General features: G+C 38.2%; 1 pseudogene; it reads right to left on the reverse strand.

Moving 5' to 3' along the window:
- Positions 1-2,964: 2,964 nt before the first annotated feature.
- On the reverse strand, positions 2,965-7,351 carry LOC130727954 (omega-3 fatty acid desaturase, chloroplastic-like; annotated as a pseudogene).
- Positions 7,352-9,613: the final 2,262 nt, after the last annotated feature.

Below are 9,613 nucleotides of genomic sequence, written 5' to 3' on the forward strand. Positions count from 1 at the left end.
GATTCCTAATTCCCTTTTCAAATTTTTTATCATTGTAGAGGAAGTTGTTTAGTTTCAATTTATTAACTATGATAAAAAATTAGAGAATACAGGTTCTTGATATGAGTTTATCAAATATAAAACTATGTACAATTTCGAATGACTTTGTTCTATTGATAGGAGGAGCAACTGGTTCAAGTTCAACTACCACGGACTCATTGTATTGCACTAAGCAAGGGCCATGTCCAAATAAACTAGCTTGTCACATTTTCTGTTTGGCCTTATATTATAGGGGTGGTGGTAGGTGTTTCAATGGCCAATGTTGCTGCAAAGGATAGCCCTATAATTGTTGTAGTTCTTTCTCAATTACAAGTGAAAAAAACACATTTATGTCTATTTAAATTTGTCATTTATAATTTTAAGTTAAAAGTGGTTGTTTTAACTTTTAAATCAAGTATTTGATCTTTAGAAGCTGCGTCATTAGAAATACATTTATCATAATTTGAGCGAACAATTAAGTACATCAAAAAAAATTATAATTTAATTATTTTTATTATGGATTCAAAACTTTAGTCGGTCCAATACTCTATTAGAATTGCCTTTCACAAAAATCGCTTGAAAATCGGTAAAACCGGTCAAAACTAGTGGTTCGTCGATCTGATCTGGTTCAGATGATGTCGTGCAGCTACCGCGTAACACCATCGTGCAGCCATTGCGAAATGCAATCGTTCGATTAAGGCTAGGAGTGAAGACCTCAAAACACCATCATCCGATCACTGTTGAACTTTGTTCATTTTCCCTCAAAGCTTTACGGTCACAAACGCCACCAACCATGTTGCGACCTCCCCCTATATTATTGTGTTAGCATTGTTATGGTTGTTAAAGAGATGAATTTAGGGCACGTTTGGTGGACAAGATAAACAGATAGGATATGATAACAGTAGTCTTATCCTGCTGTAATATGTTGTTTGTTGCGCCAGCAGGATAGGATAACACTATCATGCCCCTTATCATATCCTGTCTATCATGTGTAAAAGTTATGGATATCAATTTATGAATATTATGATTTTTTTTATTTCAAATCAAAATTTGACATTTTTCATTGTTTCTATCATATCCGGTCAATATCATGTCCACCTTAAACGCAGGATAGGATAAGAGTCTATCATGCTCTTATCATATCATGTCCCTATTCAATCATTTATCCTGTCCTGCTCTTATCCTATCCTGACCACCAAACGAGCCCTTAGATTTTGATCTTTGGGGGTATTCATTTAAAAATATTGTGGGCCTTGATCATTTTTTAGCATTGGGCCAATAGTTTGTTTCAAACTTTTAGATTCAGATAAAAATCAAATTCGATTTTCGGTTACATATGAAAAATAAAAAAAAGCTACACTAAAATGTCAGCACATAAGGCTGCATTGTTTGCTCTCCTACTAACATGCTTGGTAGTTACCTAATTACATTATATAAAAAATTTAATTTTTTATTAGATATATAATTATGTGCAATAATTATTTAAAAGTATTATTTAATTAATATCGGTTCTACCACAGTTTAATCACGGTCAGACCAATGAACTTTGAACTAATATCTCGACCAGTTCAGTGATAAAGAGTGTGTGAAAATTTGAGAAAAGTGAATATTAAGGCTATGTTGGGTAAGACATTTAGGTTAGTTTAAATTTTATTTGACTAACTTAAAGCTTATTTAGTTGACATAAAAGTTCCTTTAAAGTGTTTGGAAAATGAGTTTATTTCATTAGCTTATAGTTATTGAAAATAAGCAACTTGAGGCAGCCTCTAGCTTAAATTTTATTGAATTTATTATCTTCTTAATCCTTATCATTTAAAAAGATTACATTACTATTATTTAATATTTAAAATCTATTAAACACTAATTATGATATTTATCTCTTATAAAGTTGTCATCACTACTCTTAAAAAAATTGTCATTATTTTTTACGGAAAAAAATGACAATTTTTTTTTAAGAGTAGTGATGACAACTTTATAAGAGATAAAAAAAAAAAATTGTCATTGCTGCCACCTGTCTTGAATTTTTTCTTAATTTATAAATTTATTTATTAATTGAAATATAATATCATTTCTATTATCGTATAAATATAATAAAAAATTGAAAACATGAAAACAAGTTGAAAGAATATTATACTTTTTATGATAGAAAATGTGAAATAAATCAAAATATTTATAGTTATAATTATTTTCGAATTAATACTAATATAAATAAATTAATGTTATTTATACCCAGCACACTCTTTACTAATGAAATTAGATATATCAATCACTATTGTTATGAAGTGGATTCAGCAAATTGGCAAAGCTAAAAGAGAAAGGCTTAATTACAACTTTGGTCCCCGACGTTTACCAATGCCATGATTTTGGTCCCCACCTAATTTAATTACATGGATGGTCCCCGACGTTGTAGGCCATGTGCAACGTTAGTCCTACCGTTTATTTCTTAATGGAGGAGGCTTACGTAGACGTCTAGTTGGAGAGAAAAAGGAGATCTGAGGAGAGAGGGAAGCACGTGAGTGTCACATGAACTCACGTGAACCTTATATGAACTCATTATACCCAAATTTGAAACCCTAGGGATCTAAATCGCGTTACCTTCTTCGTTCCAGGGAGGTCAGGGGTTTGGGTATAATGGGTTCAGATAAGGGTCACGTGATACTCACGTGCTTCCCTCTCTCCTCATACCTCCTTTCTCTCTCCAACTGGACGTCCACGTAAACCTCCTCCATTAAGAAATAAACGGTAGGACTAACGTTGCACACGACTTATAACGTCGGAGACCATCCATGTAATTAAATTAGGTGGGGGACTAAAATCGTGGCATTGGTAAACGTCAGGGACCAAAATTGCAATTAAACCAAAGAGAAACTCTTGACAATCTTTACAACAGTGACAGTTGTGTCAAAAAAAGTCTCTCTTATTCCCAAAAACAAAAATCCAATGTTTTCATTCTGAATTGGAAGAGCCACTAAGTCCAGGGTCTGCTTGATAATACACAACATCCCCAGTGTCACTAACAAAATGATCTTTCTTCAAGCTCCTTAATTACAAATTCCCCAATAAGGTGAAAAGGAAGAGGAGCAGATTTCTTAGGCTCTCGGTAGTATTTTCCTAACACTGGCTTAATTGCCTCAGTCTGCAAGTGAATCAAAGACAACAACATTCAAAATTCACATCCCAAGAAAATCACTATACACTGTTCACATAAAGTAGAGAGATACTCACAGCTTCAACTAAGCTATAGTGTGGGATTTGAGTAGGGATGGCAATTTTGCCCAAACCTATGGGTACCCGCCCGAACCCGATCCGATTTGACGGGTAAAATTCGAGTTGACTGGATTTGGGTTTTGCCCGTTACTGTAGTCATTTATGAGTTTGGATTTGGTATTAGTTAAATCCGTGCTCATACCCGCCCAAACCCGAACCAAAAAATACCCGAAACATAAAATTACAAAAAAACCCTCATACATATATATATTTATAAACTTTGTTTTTAGTGTTTGATGATTAATTGTACTTTTGTATGTTTGAGAAAGTAAACTTTAAACTATTGTTGTCTCACTTTAGTGATGGATGAAGATGATGAATAGTATTTGTTTTTGTTTTCTTTATATGAATTTCACTTTTTTTCAGGGATAATCCTCTAATTGGTCCCTGTGGTTGTGTGACCGTCTGAAATTAGTCCCTCCCGTAAAATCTAAGTCCTCGCGTTTGAAAAGTGTGTGGAAATTAGTCCCTCCGGCGAGGACCTGCTACACACACTTTTTCAAACGCGAGGACTTAGATTTTACGGGAGGGACTAATTTCAGACGGCCACACAACCACAGGGACCAATTAGAGAATTAACCCTTTTTTTACATGAAAGTAAGTTCTTGATTGAGTTGCTACGTAACTAATGAGTTTGGGTTTGGGTTTCGGGTAAATCCGAAACCCAATGGATTTGGGCATGAATTTCATTTTATCGCCCATAAGGGTTTGTGTTTGGGTTTGGGTTTGGGTTTGAGTTCTGGGATTTGGGTTTGGGTTTGGTAATTGTAAAACTCGTGCCCGATCCTACCCGTTGCCAAGATTTGAGGGAAAAGGTGATGAATGACATGAGTGCCAACGTCATGAAGAACGTTATTAAGCCATCCATAGTCACGATCAATTGTAGTTAGACCACCCCTTAGGTAGCTCCATTCCTGTTCAATATGAAAAAGCAATGTAACTAAAATTGGATTTTTGAAAACATTAACAAACATAACAAATAATAGAGTGAACCCACAAATTCTTTGGGCAATTTAGTTCATGAATGAATGAAATACTTTCAAAAGTCCTAGAATGTGTCAATTGTCAATTAAGTTGGCTCCATTGTCACCTCAAAAATCTATGAATGTTACTTGACTAAACCTGGCAAACAAGCCAACTTGACTGACGATAGAGACATTCAAGCACTTCCGAAAGGTATTTTAGGGACAAACCTTCACAACAGTGTATTTTGCGAGATAAATTTGAGGGTTCACTCCAATGAATACAACTAAGTCAGTCTATTAAGTCTAAAAAGAAAAAAGAAAATTTTACCTTTCCACTATACCAGGGTAACTTGTCTTCATGGCCGTGATGCTGCAAGTAAGTCACCAAGTCCAACCACATAACAAAACCTTCAATTCAAAGCAAAGTCAAATATATAAGGACTTTCCATTCTTGATAGAGCGATGAAAACCATGGAAATTATGGAAAGAGGGATGAAGCTTACCAAATTGGGAATTCCATAAAGCTTAAGTAATTGAATTGGACCCATTACAAACCCCAATCCTATACAAGCAAATGAGCAATGCTACCTTAGCAGTCCAACAAACTGTAGAGGTAATAACATCTTCTCTCTCACTGGGAACAAACAAGTCACTGTCTGGATGGTAGTGAGAACCAGTCTTCCCAGGACTCCTGCTCCACTGAATTCAGAGTTCAAAACCATGTCAATTCCTCTATCACAACTAACATATACTTCAATTGCATGTTTGTAAACTCATTTGAAAATCATGATGAAGCCAAAATCATTGTGGGCAGAAACACAAGAGTGTTTTGCTGCACCGTGATTTTCAAATAAGTTTCCAAAGATGCACATAGATTACTGTGATCATAATTTGTTAGGAAGATGACTTACAAGGTACAGAGGAAATGCAAGCAGTGGAAAAGGGGGTGTATATCTTAAAGCACGTGTCACAGAGTCCAAGCTCATGTATAATTTTTCTGATAACTGCAAAATTAGCAACCCACTTCTTATGTTAGAAATTTTAGTCACCTAAAATTGGAGACAAGTATCTACTAAAAACTAGAACAAAGTCCATGTTTGGAAATCTTTTGCCAATTGATTTTAAAGTCATAATCAATGCCAAGGAGAAGTTCTTACAGAATTGATTCGGAAAATAAGAAACTGATCCAAGCATATACTAAAATTATCTTCTCACCGATGCCAAGATTCATCCTTTTCAGCATGGCCTTGATTTTGGTGAAGAGTCCTATGACTGATTCTCCTGAATAATTAATCAAACTAAATACTAGTTTCAAATATTTGAAAATATTGATGCATGAAAAAAAGAAGAAGTATTTTACAAGAAAAGAAGACAATGGTAGAAAGAAAAAAGGGCAATTCCTTCAGGAGCATTAATACCATCCATGATAACTTGATAAGGTACTAGGATTGAAGAATGCAGCAAATGACCAGCAACACTGTTCAATTTGGGGTCGTTGGAAAAGCTTCCATGTCCACTGAAAGGTCCAAAACAAGAAATGAGGTCAATAAGAAACAATTCCCAAAAAAAAGCCAAGAGTAGCTGCAAAATATGAATTAGAACAAATGGAGAAAAGAAAGTTTGTTATTACCAATCATGGCCTAGAACAAACAGAGCCCAGAACACGGTTCCCTGAGCAGCCCAATACAAAGGCCAAACCAACCAGTTGTTGAGATAACCAGCACCAGCAGCCAACCCAAAAACCACAAGAACATCCCTCACAACATAGCTCATGGACTTCCAAGGGTCCTTCACCCAACACTGCTTTGGAATAGCTTCTCTGAGTTCAGCCAATGTGAATGGTGGTGGTGCACCAGGGTCAAATTCTGGAAGTTCTTCTTTATGTTCAGCCCCAATAGCCCCATTGAGTGTACCAACACCACCCTCTGTCTCCCCTTCAATGTGGTCAACACTCAAAGGAGCACTCACTTTCAATCCTCAGTTTCTCTCCCTAGAATTGCCACTTGGAATTAAGCTTCTGGGTTGAAATTTTATATCTGTCACTGTTGGGGAGAGTCACGGCGAGGATCCATGGGCCAAGGCTGAGAGGAGACACCAAAGAGATCTTGGACACCACATCTTAACCCAAAACCTTAAGGCATTAGGTTTATGGGTCCATCTCCTTATAAACTCTCCCTCTTATCTTGGCTTCTCCAATGTGGGACTTGACTCTAACACTTGATTCCAACAATCTCCCCCTCAAGTGTGAGTCCTACAACCACATCATCCATGGTCCTCCCGTTTGCGGAAGCTATCCACCCTTGCACCGCCGTTCGCTTCACCGCGTCAACGGAACCCGCCGCCTAGCCACACCGCTAGGAAGACTTTCGACACAAGGAGCCGTAACCATGGCTACACCAACCATCGGCTCTGATACCACTTGTTGGGGGAGACAGGGGAGCTCATAGGCCGAGGAGCAAGACACCTAGAGAACTCGACGCCACATCTTAACCCAAAACCTTAAGGCATTAGGTTTATGGGTCCATCTCCTTATAAACTCTCCCTCTTATCTTGGCTTCTCCAATGTGGGACTTGACTCTAACACTTGATTCCAACAATCTCCCCATCAAGTGTGAGTCCTTCAACCACATCATCCATGGTCCTCTCGTTTGCGGAAGCTATCCCCCTTTGCACCGCCGTTCGCTTCACCGCGTCAACGGAACCCGCCGCCTAGCCACACCGCTAGGAAGACTTTCGACACAAGGAGCTGTAACCATGGCTACACCAACCATCGGCTCTGATACCACTTGTTGGGGAGAGTCACGGCGAGGACCCATGGGCCAAGGCTGAGAAGAGACACCAAAGAGATCTTGGACACCACATCTTAACCCAAAACCTTAAGGAATTAGGTTTATGGGTCCATCTCCTTATAAACTCTCCCTCTTATCTTGGCTTCTCCAATGTGGGACTTGACTCTAACACTTGATTCCAACAGTCACTCTCTTGTTAGTGGTAAACAATCTAGACTTTGTGGGGCTGGAACATGCAACCCCAGTTCTGGGCCTAGGAAACAATGGAGCAAGAGGCTTTAAGCCACATTCTGATAAAACCCAGGTTGCCATAGAAGACCCAGATAAATTATACTCAAGGGATTAATTAGTTGATCAGGTTCCTGGTGACTTCTCCAGGAACCAAAAAGGAATATTGAACAGAGAGAAATGAAGGACCCAGAATGGAAATCATGAGAAATTGAGAACCAAAGAGAGGGAGATGCCACCAGAAGCCATAAAATCAAGACTTAAATACTAAAAGATTTGGTCAAACAATACTGAAAACAAAGCTGTTTGTGAAATTTAAGATTAACTCTTAGACTGCTGTAATCCGAGAATGTTTCAACTTCCAACAACAACAGCAACCACCTAAGACTTGTTGACCCTTATTTATTCCTCTCAGATTCTAGAGCTTCGGTGCTAAAAATCCTGGGTTTCAAAGAGAAGCAAGTAAAGGGTCTCATTGTAATGGCTTTGGGACTTGGAGATGGAGCTTAAATAAAGGTTGGTTGTGATAGTATTGAGCAGGTTGCAAGTTGAATATTTGGGTGATGTAATCAAGAGACCAAACCAATCATTGTATACTTTTAACTATGATGATGATGATTCTCATGCGCCGACCTAGACTCGTGGAATGGAATTCCTCTGATTCTTGATTTGATATTCTGTCATGAATGTGAAAGGGAGTTTTATTGGGCAAACAGATGTGTGGATTAAACATTACTCGGGCAAACACCCAACCATGTGCCACTAGAGATGACAGAAAAACCCAAACCTGCGGGGTCCAACCCGAACCCGACCCGAAATTTCGGGCGAAACCCGATTTCTTTGGGTTTGGGTTCAGGTTTGAGTTTCACCTAAATTTTAAAACATGTTTGGGTTTGGGTGTGAGATTGATTAAACTCACACCCAAACCCAAACCCGAACCCGAAGTCTTATACATGTAATTATCAGCCCTTATATATATTATTAAAGTTACTAAGTAGAGTTTTCTTTAAAGTTAATAAGTAGACTTATGTTCATAATCAGCTTATGTTCATGTTGTTCTCTTATGTACATGTTGCTTCCGGGTCGATATTTTTGATTTTTTGTCGGTTCGGTGCTCACATTGGGTTTTGGGTTTAGGTTCGGTAACCCGAAACCCAGGGGTCTGAGTTTGGGTTTAACTTTTGCACCCATATTGAATTTGGGTTTGAGTTTGTGTTTGGGTGTTAAGTTTGGGTTTGGGTGTGGGAATTGCCAAACCCGCACCCACGGGGCACATTGCCAACCCTATGTGCCACACGTGAGAATTTTTTGTAATTTCTAAGATAAGATTATTCACATTTTCCCTCGAAAAATATAATTCAAATTTCAGTTTTTCACCATAGTGGTCGGAAGTGAACCCAAAAAAACCAGTGTTCGGAAGGCTTTTTTTGTGTGCCCTTTCACTATTGTACGAAAAGACCAATTTGTATTGGCCTATGAATACCAAGTTCAAAATGTTTTTGGGCATTGATAGGTTTTTAACATAGTCTTAACTGGTTCAATTTGAAAAGATTATAATAACAAAATGGTTAAATTAGTTTCTGGAAAAAAAAATTGTAGCTTTTGTTCACCAAAATTTCTTTTTTTATTTGAAATAAGGACAAGTGATGTCATAGTGCTTACATGATTAGGTTTTTGTCCAGTCACCAGCCCATGTGATAGACATAGTCAGATCATAACTGTTCACATGTACTTTTTATATCAATTTTGTTCCTTCAAAATTTTTTAATCACGTCTAGTCCTTCTCTCCCCTCCCTTTCTAAGTCGCCACCCAACCTTCAGGTCCTCCATAATTACCACCTAGCCACCAATCACCTTCTCCCACCCCCTTTCTTTCCTCGCCCCACATGGCGGTGGACTTGGCTAAAGGGCACAGTGGCGTTTGGATGAGGTTTGTCAGAGTATTAGCAAGTTGTCGGGGAAGTGAAAGGCTTTGGTCAAAACTTCCTTTTAGAGGCACATTTAGGGTGCTTGATAGAACTACATGGTTGGCTGGGTCTCTCTCTCTCTCTCTCATGACAATCTCTCTCTATGTCACCAACTCTATCTGATACAACATGAGAGTATGAGGTAGGAACCCTAATTAGTGTTCAATTTAGATTTTGGGCCCTTTAGACTTTTCTTTTAATTTACAGAAAAACTTATCTGGCGGCATGGCGAAGGTGGGGGGGGGGGGTGTTTGGGTGGGGTGGAGGAAGGTGGTGGTGGTGGTGGTAGAGGTTTGGTGACAACTAGGAACATTACAAGAAAACGTTTTACATGTAGTTTTTCACTGACGGCCTAAAAATTATCGCTAAATCTCGAAGT

This window comes from Lotus japonicus, chromosome 1 (genome assembly GCF_012489685.1).
Source record: "Lotus japonicus ecotype B-129 chromosome 1, LjGifu_v1.2".
Classification (NCBI taxonomy): Eukaryota; Viridiplantae; Streptophyta; class Magnoliopsida; order Fabales; family Fabaceae; genus Lotus; species Lotus japonicus.